Source organism: Sminthopsis crassicaudata, chromosome 1, assembly GCF_048593235.1.
Source record: "Sminthopsis crassicaudata isolate SCR6 chromosome 1, ASM4859323v1, whole genome shotgun sequence".
In the NCBI taxonomy this organism is placed as follows: domain Eukaryota; kingdom Metazoa; phylum Chordata; class Mammalia; order Dasyuromorphia; family Dasyuridae; genus Sminthopsis; species Sminthopsis crassicaudata.
The window spans coordinates 183,709,953-183,723,633 of NC_133617.1; positions in this window are offsets into that span (position 1 = coordinate 183,709,953).

Sequence of the window (13,681 nt, forward strand, 5' to 3'; positions counted from 1 at the left end):
ATTGATAATGTATCAGCTAGGAGAGGCTGGGAATCAGAAAGGAATAAATCAATCAGAAAGGATTAGTTTCCTAGAGGGAGCACAACCTGTTACACCCCTATGGACTACTCTAACCTGGTAGCTCCCCTTAGAGCTACTCTTAATGCCCGTCTGTCGACCGCACGGCTAGGCCACGCTTACCCGTCTTTGGGCACCAACCCAGATCCCATAGAGACAGACCACCAGGACTAGGGTGAAGAGAAAGAAAACTTTATCCTGAGATAGCACATATTTATACCCCACTGATGATATGGGGGAAAAGGGGGGTCTTCTAGGAACCTGGCATAATGGGATTGGCCCGAGAAGAAGGAGGGAGGCATGCTAGGCTTTGAGAACTCTAAGGAGGGAGGCGGGGTATCTGGAATCACACCTCTTGGGGCTATGCCCCACCTCCACATAGGACTCACCTGTGCCTCAGAACCTCTCATCCCTCAGGTCCTCCCACATGCCTTGAACTGCATTCTTTGCTTCTAGAGGCTTTTTAATCCTTACAACAACCCACATCATTCCCTGAAAGGATTAGTTTTTTAAAGGGAGCACAACCTATTGATGTAATAGGACTATGGAGACTGAGTGTGGATCACAACATAGTATTTTCATTTTTTTTTTTGTTCTTAGCTTGCATTTTGTTTTCTTTCTCATATTTTTCATTTTTGATCTGATTTTTCTTGTGCAGCATGATAACTGTGGAAATAGATATATCAGAATTGTATATGCTTAACATTTATTGGATTACTTGTCATAGAGGAGGTGAGGAAGGGGGGAGAAAAAAATTTGGAACACAAGGCTTTGCAAGGGTGAATATTGAAAATTATGCATATGCTTTGAAAAGAAAAAGCTTTCATTTTAAAAAATGAAAAACTGCAAATAATTTTTAAAAAAAAATTTAAAATTTAAAAAACAAAAAAAAAAAAAAAAAGAAGAAAAGGAACCTGATTGATCAGTCTCCCTAATATAGCTTCCTGGCTACCTAAAAGCTTAAAAAGTTCCAGTCACTGGATTTTAGGCACCCATCTTAGACTTGGTAGATTTCTAAGATCACATGAGTTACCATAGCCTTTACCGTGTTATGTCCTAATAACCAGGCTTATTTCCAAAAAATGCTAAGGAGAGCTGAATCCAGAGAGGCCATTGTGATCTAGTTGCATATTTTCACTGTTTGGGGGCAAAGTAAACCCCTTTTGTTAGCTGTCCTTCATCCTATCATTGAACCTGAACTAAGAAAAGGCTAGTATTGAAGCCACCTCTGACATTTAGCATACTTACATAGTAGGTTTAGAAGGAGATGAGGTATCCCATAGTTCACATTGTGGTTGATTTACCCAAATATGGAGGAGGGACAGTTGTTTGGAGGGTGGGACACTGCATGGCTCCTAGGCATAAGAGCTTTCCTAATCCCAAATGGAAAGTCCTCTCTACAGGGATCCAGAGCAATAGTCTTTGACCTTGAGGTTCATGAGACAGGAAAAGGACAGCAGACAAGAAGAAAGAAATTGAGGAACTTCCACCTGTAGTAAAAAACAAAACTATAGACATCCCTTTGTATTTCTTAGGAGGAAGGTGACTCTAAGCCCACAGAGAGAGTTGGATCTTTTCCACTAAGAATAGAGTTGGTTGCAGAAGTTAAAATAGAAATTCTGATAAATCCCCAATGTCCCCTGAGGACATATTTTAAATGAATCAAATGTGAGACACTCTGAAGTTGCTTTCTATAGCTGAGGTGAGATGCCTGAGAATGTTCTTTTATAGACAAGTCAATTAAATTGATTAGAGTCTCTAGTTGGGAAACTATTTTATGTCCTTTTTAAGGTGGCTGACATTGGGAATTTCTTGTCCCTGAATTCATAAAGATGAATTTGTAGCCAGTTATCAGATAAGGATTTGCAAAGGAGGAAATGAAGTTCCTAAAGAAAATGGATTTGATAGATTGGATTTATTTGCCACACCCATAGTCTGTAACTCCTTATGCTCAGCCTGTGAAAAGCAATTAGATCCTGTTTTCTGGGTGCAGCTCCACCTGAACAATTTCAGACTTTAGCAGTGGGTCTTCCCTACCCCAAAACCATACAGGTGTGGGCTAATGGGTGAAATATGATCAAGCATTTATGACACCTTTTCTGGCAAAGACCTTTGGGTGTGACTCTGGAAGGTAATGAATTGTCACTCATAGAAGCCTTAAATATATTGTAGAGGAGAATTCACTACCAGAGCATTATAAAGCTGAAGCACCTTCTAAAATGGGATATCCCTATCCCAGTTGGATCATCAGGAGAAGCTACAGAAAACAGACCATGGAGGGCAGGAATATCATGTGCTTGTTATCTATGTGGGTCTTTCCAATAATGTTATATTGATTATAGAGTCAAACAGAAACCCTTAAAATTGCTTGAATCATCCCATGTAGTTAGCATTGTACAATATCAAATCCCCAGAAACAGGAAAGGTATTTCTTTTCTAGTGAGGGCGATGAAGAAGCTAGAGTACTTCCTTATACCAGACTCCCTTTCAACAACCTATATAATCTGCAAAAAAGGAAGATGATACCTGAAAGTTTACAAGGAGACTGAAGGGAACTGAATAAAGATGTCATGGCTATTACTACAGCTATTTCGGATGTCATCAAGCCCAGAATGAATGGCAGAGGGTCATCAACCCTAGCCCTGTGACTGAACCTAGTCAAGAGCAATTTGCTTATAGATGGGGAAGATATGTGATACCTTCATTTTTTCCAGGCCTACCTAAATCCTTCCTTGTACTGTCACATTTATGGTGGTATGACACCTGAAAGTGGCCTCCCTTCCTGAAAGTATCGATACATATCCCTAGACTACTACATTGATGTTATAATGTTGATAATCCAGATGAGGTCAAGGTGGCAGAAACCCCAGATCAGATAGTGACCCAAAGGAGTGGAAAATCAACTTAAAGAAAATCCAGACAGTCAAGTTTTAGGGAATACAGTGGGTGGGGAAAAAAATAGAAGATTCCAAGCATACTCCAGAAAAAACTGCTAATACTTACTTCCTCATTACCTAAGGCAACCCAGAGGCTTATTGAACTTCAGGCTTTGGAGAACCTAAATTCCCTGCTTAGGTCTCCTGCTAACCCCTGTATACCAAGTCATCTACAAAGCCATGTCTTTCAAATGAGACCCAAAAGAAGCTACAGCCCTAACTTTCTAGCAGTCACTCCTCTTGTCTTGATAGCAAGTCTGCCATCATTCCTGTTGTGACATAGAAAATCTATTGTTTTGAGGTGTTTCTGCATAGAGACCAGGCTGAGTGAATTTTTGGCAGCCACCAAGAGGTACATGGAATAAGTGAATGTTAGGATTCTGGAGCTTCAAGTTTCCCAGGGGAGAAACATCGTTAAACCTTTGAAAAGTGCTTGCTTGCCTATTGCTGGGCCTCAGTTGCTACTGAACAGATAATATAAGGTTAAATAATTGCCCTTTCTCCAGTATTGTTTAGTATGGCTTGAATGATACAAGCTGATCTCTCTAACATGACAGATACAGCAAAGGAAATATTTTAAATGGAATAGAAAAAATTCTAAATGGAAATAGTACATTTAAAATTACATTGGCCTGGCTTTCCCTAGATTCATTTCTCAAACAACTGTAACTATCCTAGAGAATGAAGCCTTCAATCCATGCTCTGGAATCCTGACTTCTCTGCTAGCCCAATGAGACCCCAAAGGATTGGGCTCCTGGGGAATGCTATTTTGCCTCATTCCATCCACAATGAAAGTGATATATTATAGAATTGGAATTCAGCAACCACTAATTTGGTATCAGGAATACCCTAGGGAATGAGGGTCCTAGTAAGTCCTTCCAGTGAGCCAAGCTTCATGGCTTAGAGAGCCTTGAGGAATGAGGCAGAAAAAAAAAAAAAAAAAAAAAAAAGATCTTTATCTACACTAATTCTTGGGTAGTAGCCATGGCAAATTAGTCTGGGGATTGTAGATGAGAGAACAAGACAATTGAGGGTTCTCCCCTTTGGAGTCCAATAGAAAGACCAATGGAAGAATTTTGTAATTGCCTCTCACTGAACATGGTTATGAGGTATGTCATGTTTTTCTGGGAATAGGACTATAATCTCTAATAAAGCACAAGTCAGCTATTTCCAACCCAGAAAGCTCCTTGTGTTACTCAAAGTACCCATATAACCCCAGTGGTTCTTAACCTGTTCCTAAATCCAAAATGCCTTCCCATTTCAGAGAAAAATTAATAAACTGCATATTTATAAACGCAAAGGTCAAGTGTCTAAACTCCTTAAAAGCCATATTTGTGACAAATCAATAAGGGAGGAAGGGAGAAGACTGTTTGGTTCAGTGATTTCTGGGATACAAACTTCAGGAAGATTTATCTAATAAAGTTATACTGGTTTTGGACATAATTTCAACTGACCCGCTTTGGCCCTTCCTTAAATATAAAATTACCTTAACCTTAAGGGCCTTGCTTTCTCAAAAAGCTCCATAAAACTTGAAGAAACAGCTCGTGTTCCACCTTATTGTCAGGTTTCCTTTTGTCTGGGATTTGTAATTCCTTTCCAAAAAGAGCTTGAAAGACCAAGGGATAGTATTATTTGCTTTCCTGGGGCATGTAAAACTATTGCTATAAAAATCTATGGAAGGCATTTATTTACTTGGAAGGGAATTCTTTAGTTGACGTAATAATTCTGAGTCGGGATTAGTGTGAGAGAGAATCCTTATTTAGCCATAGAGTCTAAGAGAGCAAAGGTTTTATGTCATTCCCATGATTTGGTTCTTGTGAAGGAAGAGGTTTTAGCAGGTGGGGCGGGGAATACTGAATGTTTGGAAGTGCAGAGAGGACTTTGGTATTTAGATCCAGGGACAGGTTGCAGACAAGAGCCACTTTGCTCTAGATGACTTTAATATGTAATGAAAAATTGTCAATTGTATCAGAAGTTTAATACTGTGACTCAAATATTCTTGGAGCTCCTCCTCCTCCTCAGGCCCTCTAATCAGGAGAAAAAATACTTGACTGTACTAGAAATGTCTTCATCTGTCTTGTGGTTCTAAAGTTTATGGTAGTAATCTGGTTTATCTTCTTGTACTGAGACCCACCCTGCACTGAAAAGATTTGGCATCATTCAACAGATCGACTGGGAAGACTTGAGATTTGATCCTCCTAAGGGAAAAAAATGAAAAGCTAAGGATTTTTGGCATTCATTTTCCATTTTATTCCCTCTTCTTTCATTATCATGAATCCATGATTGAGGGGAAGGGAGGAGATGGTTTAGAGGACAGGAAATATATTTTCTCTTTTTTCTTTTTTTCTCCTTAATAATGCCAATGTCTTCAGAAAAGTCAAATAAAATCCTTAGAAGCTTTTAAATAGTGTAAAGACTTCTATTAAAACTCTTATGACTTTGTCACCAAGAGGTGGTATATGATAGGACCAGCATTTCCCTGGTGCAGCTTCTTTGTATTCCCCTTCCCCCAGGTTGTTGTTTGTCCTTCAAAATCAAAAGGACCATGACATAAGAATCTTGGGAGTAAAGTACATTGTGTCCAACTGTAGCCGATCAGTATGAGCTCAGAAGGCTCTACCACCATAAGAACATTTGGATTGGAGATGTCTCCAAACTTCCACATCTCATGTTTCCTTTGAGCACAGCACCTTCTTTGATGCAGTTATAATACATATGGTATATACATATATATGTGTGTGTGTGTGTGTGTATGCATATATATATATATACATACACACACACACACACACACATATATATATATATATATATATATATATATATATATATACACACATAAACTGTGCCAGTGTCTTTCATTTCTCAAATCAATTCCAAGTTTCTTCAGAGAATTTGAGAATGTCCTTGTATCGCTTCTTCTGACCTTTGTATGAGTGTTTGTTTTGTGCAAGTTCTCCACAAAATAGTTGTTTAGGTAAATGTATGTTTGTCATTTGGGCTATGGGACCAACCTACTGGAGTTGCTCTGCAGTAGACTTTGAATGCTTGGAGTGTCAATGCTAGAGGCACAAAAAGTGTTAGCCACAACAGCTACTATGTCCTTTACCATTTCCTTCCTTGATGATATGACCAGATAGAAATGAGATTGGGGAGAAGATAATTGCCTTTGTTGAATATCCTTGCTGAATTATGAAAAAGTAACCTTCCTTTTGTTACTTGTTCAATGATTTGCAAGTGCTTTATTTCATCCCAATATCAAACTTGAACTAGAGAGTACTGGCATTAAGAGTACCTCCTACAGATGAACCAAATCAGTTCCAATAGAGCAGTAATGAACTGAACCAGCTACACCCAGTGAAAGAACTCTAGGAGATAACTAGGAAGCACTACATTGAATTCCCAATCTCTCTATTTTTGCCCGTCTGCATTTTTTATTTCCTTCACATACTAATTGTACACTATTTCAAAGTCTAATTCTTTTTGTATAGCAAAATAACTGTTTGGACATGTATACATATATTGTATTTAATTTATACTTTAGCATATGTAACATGCATTGGTCAATCTGCCATCAGGGGGAAGGGGTGGGAGGAAGGAGGGGCAAAGTTGGAACAAAAGGTTTTGCAATTGTCAATGCTGAAAAATTACCTATGCATATATAAATAAAAAGCTCTCTCTCTCCCTCTCTCTCTCTCTCTCTCTCTCTCTCTCTCTCTCTCTCTCTCTCTCTCTCTCTCTATATATATATATATATATATATATATATATATATATATATATTAAAAGAGTACCTCCTACAGTTAGGGGGACAAATTATAAGATTATTGTTATACTTTAGGTGAGTTTTCATAAAGGCCTCAACTTTGATATTGATCATGTTAGCATTAAGATAAAATATATATGGAGGTACAGATGACATCTGCAACTAAGTCAATATGTGGGGTGAGGGAAAGCAAGGAGTGAGGATAATGCTGAAGTTATGAATCTGGCAGTCTGGAAGGATAGTGGCATCTTCAACAGAAATGTGAAAACTGGGAAAATTCATATATTTTTTGGGAAATAAAATTTCTAATTTTGACATGTTAAGTTCCAGATGCTTATGGGATAACCAGTTTGAAATGTCCAATAGAGATATTTTGTAGAGGTGAAATTGACAGCATACACATGAATTAAGAGAACATTGTTATATCGTTAGCAGTATGTAGTATTTTTGTTATTACATGATAACATACTGTGATTCTTAATTTTCTGAAAAGGAAAATAACTATTATCAAAGGCCACATTTAACATAGTGAGATAAAATAGTATATATGTATGTGTCCTCTCTGTACCTCCAAATATCTATTAATCTGACCTCTAGTGGTTATAATAGTTTAGAGAAAGTACAAATTTTATTTTGTCATGTAACTAACTCTAGCTTTATCGATGTACTTTACCTTTTTAATCTTATTTCCACCTAGATTAGCATATAAAACAGCATAATCTGACCACTGTGCCAATAAATGTGTATATACTTATATATATATGTGTGTGTGTGTGTTGTGTGTATGTATTTGCCAATTTTGCAGGTGTCTTTATTCATAAAATAATGAACTTTATATCATTTTTCTTTCTCTTAATTAATTTATAGTTAGGATGAACCTTAGAGACCATTGAGTCCATTCTCCTCATTTTAGATATTTTTTTTTGTTTGTTTTTTGCTAAGGTAATTGGGCTTAAGTGACTTGCCCAGGGTCACACAGCTAGGAAGTGTTAAGTGTCTGAGACAGATTTGAACTCAGGTCCTCCTGACTTCAGAGTTGGTGCTGTATCCCTTGCACCACCTAGCTGCTCCTATTTTAAATATTTTTAAGAATATCATTGAATTATGTTAAATGTTCTATTTCTCTGTCTCTCTCTCTCCATCTCTGTGTCTCCATATATATGGATACATGTATGTTTATGTATATGTATTAAATCACAGATACATTTTCCCCTAAATTACTGCTCCTTTTTTTCTTCCCCAAAGAATTTATTCCCCTTTCCAATTTTCTCACTACCATCACTCTAATAGTTCTTAAGGCTTGAACACATTAAGCCATTTTTGACTCTTTCCTCTTCCACTATTCCCATATCCAATCATTTACTAATTCTTATAAATTAATGCATCAAAATGTCTCTTGAGTTAATCTCTCTCAACTTCCATTACTGTATCATTCTAATGTAGTTGCTCACTGCCTCTCACTTAAGTTATAAGAATATCTTTTTAGCTTGTCTATCTTATGTTTCAGGAATTCTCAATAGTTTTTATGCCAGGGAACCCTTTGGCAGTCTGATAAAACCTATGTACCACTATTGAGAATAATGTTTTAAAATGCATCACAAAATTCATAGGATTATAAAGGAAACAAACTACTTAAATTGAAATAATTATTAATTTAAAAAAAAAAGTTTATAGGCCCAAGGTTATGGACTCCCTCCCTATCTTTCTATCTCTCTCTCTGCCTCTCTTGTCTCTGTCTCTCTATCTCTCCAACCAGGCCTGCAAATCATGGACATATAATTTTTCTTAAAATATTGCTTTGCCCAAGAACCCAGCAAATCTGACTATTGTTTAGCAGATCAAATTCTTTGGGATATTTGTGTGATATAGTGATTCAGCTCTCTGCACTTTCAGAGTAGTGACTTATTTTATTTTGGATAGGTAAGCATGGTATTTGTGAGGATGAACTATCACTTACCTTCCCAGAAGGAAAGTACAGGTAGGGGATTAGGCTGATGGAGGCAAGAAGGGAAATAAAGAAATTTAAGTATCAAATGATTACAAAGGAATGTGAACATATACAAACTGATGTACAAACTTTCTAATTGGCTGAGCAGGAGCCTGGAATAAATTAACCTGTTTTAAAGCATCTAGATGAGCAAATGCAAAACTAGCAGGGATATATCTGAGATTGGAAGGTACCATCCTTTTCTGAGATTTCAGAAGAGCTGGAGAAGATTTCTGAACTTGAACATTATTTTCCTTTGAAAAGAAATCGTACCTACTCTGGGATATGGGCATATGGCAGCAGGCAGTAGAAATAAAAGAGTAAATAAATGTCAGTACCATGCATCCAACTATTGTGTACTTGAATAATGGGAGAAAGTGAGGTAATTAAGAAGTAAATGAAGCAAAATTGATGAAATGTGGGAATAAGCTTACAGAATAGGAAGATTCAGAAGTTAAACTATCAGGTAAGTTTTGGAAAGAACAAAGTGAAGGCCCAAAGAGTTTAGACAAGGTGCCTGACCATCTTTTAAGGAATTCCTATTAATTATTGTTCATAAAAGACCTATTTGGGAAGAGTCAAAAACAGGTTAAAAAAATGGGCTTAAGAAAATATAAATAAATCAATCAGACATTAAGCATGTACTTTGTAAGGAAGATAGATGCAAGGAATAGAGAAAAACAAATGAGAGGCAGTTCTTGCCCTTACAGATTATACAATCTACTGGGGGGAGAGGGGCAATGTCCATCTTTATAGTTATATACAAAATATTCATAAGGCTTAAGTTTATTTACAGTTTTTTTTCTAGCTTTTACCTCTTGCTCCTAATTCTATTCTCTGGAGCTAAGTGAATCATCCAATTACTTTTCCATGTTACAACTCTTTAAATACTTGGAGAGCTATTATGTGTCTCCTACAGCATTTCTTGTCTAGGTTCCAAGTTTCCATTCCTTCCATTGATCCATTTGTTACCATCTTGATTATCCTCTCTTTGAATGCACTTTAATTTCTCAATGTCCTGCCTAAATTCTGGCATTGACTTCTGAGTTATTTATTTCTCGTTCTCCTCCCACTTCACCAACAACTCTTTTTCTCTCACTTAAATTTTTCCTTATGTCTTCATAAATGTGGTTGTTTCTCCCAGATTGGTCCTCAGATAATTTTTGGTACTTTTGCTCTAAATAATAACAGCAACGATAATAGCTACTATTTATATAACACTCTAATGTTTACAAAGGACTTTTACGTACACTATTATGATCCCTAGCAAATGAGATCATATATGTGAAAACACATTGAAAACCTTAGATTGCTATCTAGTAATTAGTATTTTTCTTCTTGCTATTTCAGATAAGAAAGATAAGGCCCAGGGAGATTATGACATACTCAGAATCTGAGAGGCAATTTGTTGAAAGTGGTATTTAAACCAGGTTTCTCTTTTGTCCTTGGATAACACTCTTATTACACCAAGTTTCCTCATTCTTTTTTCTCTTAGCAATTACATCCATTTTCATAACTTCAGCCATAACTGTCATGGAGACATTTCCTAAACTATATGTCTGGCTGTAAGATCTCTTCAAGCTCTAGCCCTGCTTGCATTCTTAAGTATCTGCTTGACATTCTTTTATTAGGTTCCCTTAAATTTAACATGCAAAAAGCCAGACATAATTATTATTTTTCCTCCAAAAATAGATTCTTTTTCCTGATTTACCTCTTTCAATGAATGATACCAGCATTCTTCTAAGTTTAAAACTTCAGTCATATTTGACTGGAGAATGAATAACCACTTGTCAGAAACGTTAGTAAGGAGATTGATGCATCAGGTGCTGCCAGATGAGTAGATCTGTAACAATTCCTTAGAGTCTTTTCATTCTCTAACATGGATTTTAAAAATCACATAAGGTTAATCTTGCTGTTTCCATGTACACCATGCTACCTATGTACCTTTCTTCATTGTATTCTTCCACTCCCAAATCTTCTCTTTTCTTTTCTACCTATACAAGTCCTTTCTATTTTTAAGGAAAGGGAAAAGTTATCCTTATTAAGACTTTTCTAATGACTGATTTCTACAGGAATTTTCTCTATTACCATTACCTTTATTGTATGTATCAAAAAATAAAGATTTTATCCTAATGCTCTTTTCATAGGTGGTGTTTCCCTAACTAGACTTGAGGGCAGGTTTTTTTTTTTTTTTTTAACTTCTTTTATATCTCTACATTTCCAAGTATAGTGATAGTCACTTATGTTAGGAATACTTAAAAATATACTTATATTTATTCATTTACTTGTTTACTTCCTTTTGTCCTTATAATTTATCAGTTTGTCAAGTTTTGTTATCTATATTGCTCTTCTGTCTTTGCTATTGAATATATACAGTCTGTTATTTCTGCAGAAAAAAAAAGCACATTAAAATTTTTCTATTTGTGCTCCTTAAAAAAAATTCAATTCCTACTTTTATTCTCCCTTTGCATTATTTATATATCACTATTTGTCTTGACAAACCTTCCATGTTAGCATCAGCTGGATTTTTCATTTATGTACTGTTTCTTTCCCTTTCAAACAACTAATCAATATTTTAAATATAACTACCTAATATTATTATGGTAGGCCACCATTAGAAATTGTAACATTACATTTTGAACAATTTACTTTTAATTTCAAATAATGACACAGAAATCTAATCCAAATTGAATGAATTCAGGTGACTTAACTTTAAAAATTAAACATATTCTTTGTTCATTCTTTTTTTTTTTTTAATCTCTTAGGCATTGACCTATTTTTGAAATCTCTTATCAGTGTACTGTTTTTTTTTTTTTAATGTGACAAACGCAAATTTCCAAGTGCACTTATTTCCATTTTTTCCAAGTGGATTCATCTACATATACTCCCCAAACTAGTTGTATATTATGCACAAATACAGTATTTCAAGAATTTAAACATGTTAGCATGGTATCTCAAGAAAAAATGTGGTATGACAGAAATCCTATTGAATTTGACATTAAGAAACCTTTGGTTATGTCCTTTAACCAAATTCCTTAAACTTGTCCTCCTCTGTAAAATATTTTGATAGGGCACAGATCTGTGATTTCAAAAGACAGTCTTAGTGAACAACTTAAACGTTGCTCCAGTCAAAAACAGCTTATCATCCAGTGGTCGGCTTTCTGGTGATGATCCTGTCTAAATATATGGGTAGGCCCTCAGACAATAAAAACAGTGTGTGGGCCTGCACCCAAAACCTTCCCAGCATGGTAAGACTTGCCAGAACTTGTTTTCAGATTTCACAGGTTTTAAGAGCCTGGAGTCATCTAGACATGATGAAGCACTAAGCCTTTAGTGGAAACATTTGTAAAGCGGTAATAGTTTTGGAACTACCTAGTTTACTGGGTTGTTATGAGAAAAAAAAAAAAAACAACACCACTTTGCAGATTATAAAGCCTTGCATCCATTTAAGCTATTATTATTATTTAGTTTTGCTTATTTCTTAGGCTTAAAATGAAAATGTCTGATTTTGTTTGATGATTTATAGTCTTGACATTTATAGACAGACCTCAGTGGCCATCTAAGTCCAGAGGTGGTGAACCATTTTTTTTCCCCCAAGGCTTATTTGGATATTTATAATATCATTTGCAGATCATACAAAAATTATCAACTTATAAGATTCAAAAAGGGGGAAATTGTTGTACCTAGTTTTCAGGTCATCATCCTCTGCAGTTGCCTTGGCAGAGCAGACCAAATGATTTCCAGGCCCTTATGTGGCCCATGGGCTAGATATTCCCTACGTCTGATCTAGTCCAACCCTTTATTTCCAGAAAAGAAAACTGAAACTCGGAGAATCTAAACAATTATCTTATGCTAATGGCAGAGCTAAAGCCAGAACCCTGATTTCCTGACTCTTAGTCCAAAGCTCTTTTTACAATATCATATAACCTCATAAGGTAGGCTTTAGGTAATAATCAATTAGCATTTATTAAGCTCCTATTACATGCCATTATTGTGTTAAGCATAAAGAATACAACCACCACAACAAAAAGACAGTCCTTGCCCTTAAAGAGCTTACAGTTTAATAAGAGAGACAACATACCTACAAAAATACACATAAAGCACATTGTATATAAGATATATTCAGTTATTTTTCAGTTGTATCTGAGTCTTCATGATTTCATTTAGAGTATTATTGGCAAAGATACTCGAATGGCTTGCTTTTCCTTCTCCAGCTCATTTTACAGCTGATAAAACAAGGAAATCAGTTAAGTGACTTGCACAGAGCTAGCGTCTGAGGCCAAATCTGAATTCAGATCTCTCTAATTCCAAGCTTTGTGCTCTTTCTATTTTGCCACCTAGCTATTTTGGAATAGGAAATAATGAAAAGAGGAAAAGCAAGATGGTTTAGTGTAGGAGGTGAAATTTTAGGTAGGACTTAAAGGAAGTCAGGGAGGTTGGTAAAGCCATAAACTGTGGTTGTGGCCATGGAAAAGGTGAGAAAGGAATAAATAAGATAACTTTGGACTATGCAGTGAAAAAAATGCAAATGTATAAATATATACATATATATATATACATACACATACATACACACATATACATGCACATATATACAAAAACACAATATATAAATATGGAAACATATCATATATACTAAGTATATGTATTAATTTATATGTTCTACAAATATCTGTCTTTCTGTCTCTCACTTTTAAAAAACAACTAGATTGTTGTAGAGACTGGGCTTGTATCCTGAAGAAATTATAAAAAAGGGAAAAGGGGGCAGGAAGGGAGAAAAAATTTGGAACATAAGGTTTTGCAAAGGTGAATGTTGAAAACTATTTTTGCATGTATTTGGAAAAATTAAAAGCTATTATTAAGAAAAAAACCAACAATTAGATTTTACAGTTCATTCATTGCTATTCTGCAGTTAGGTGGTACAGTGGATGGAAC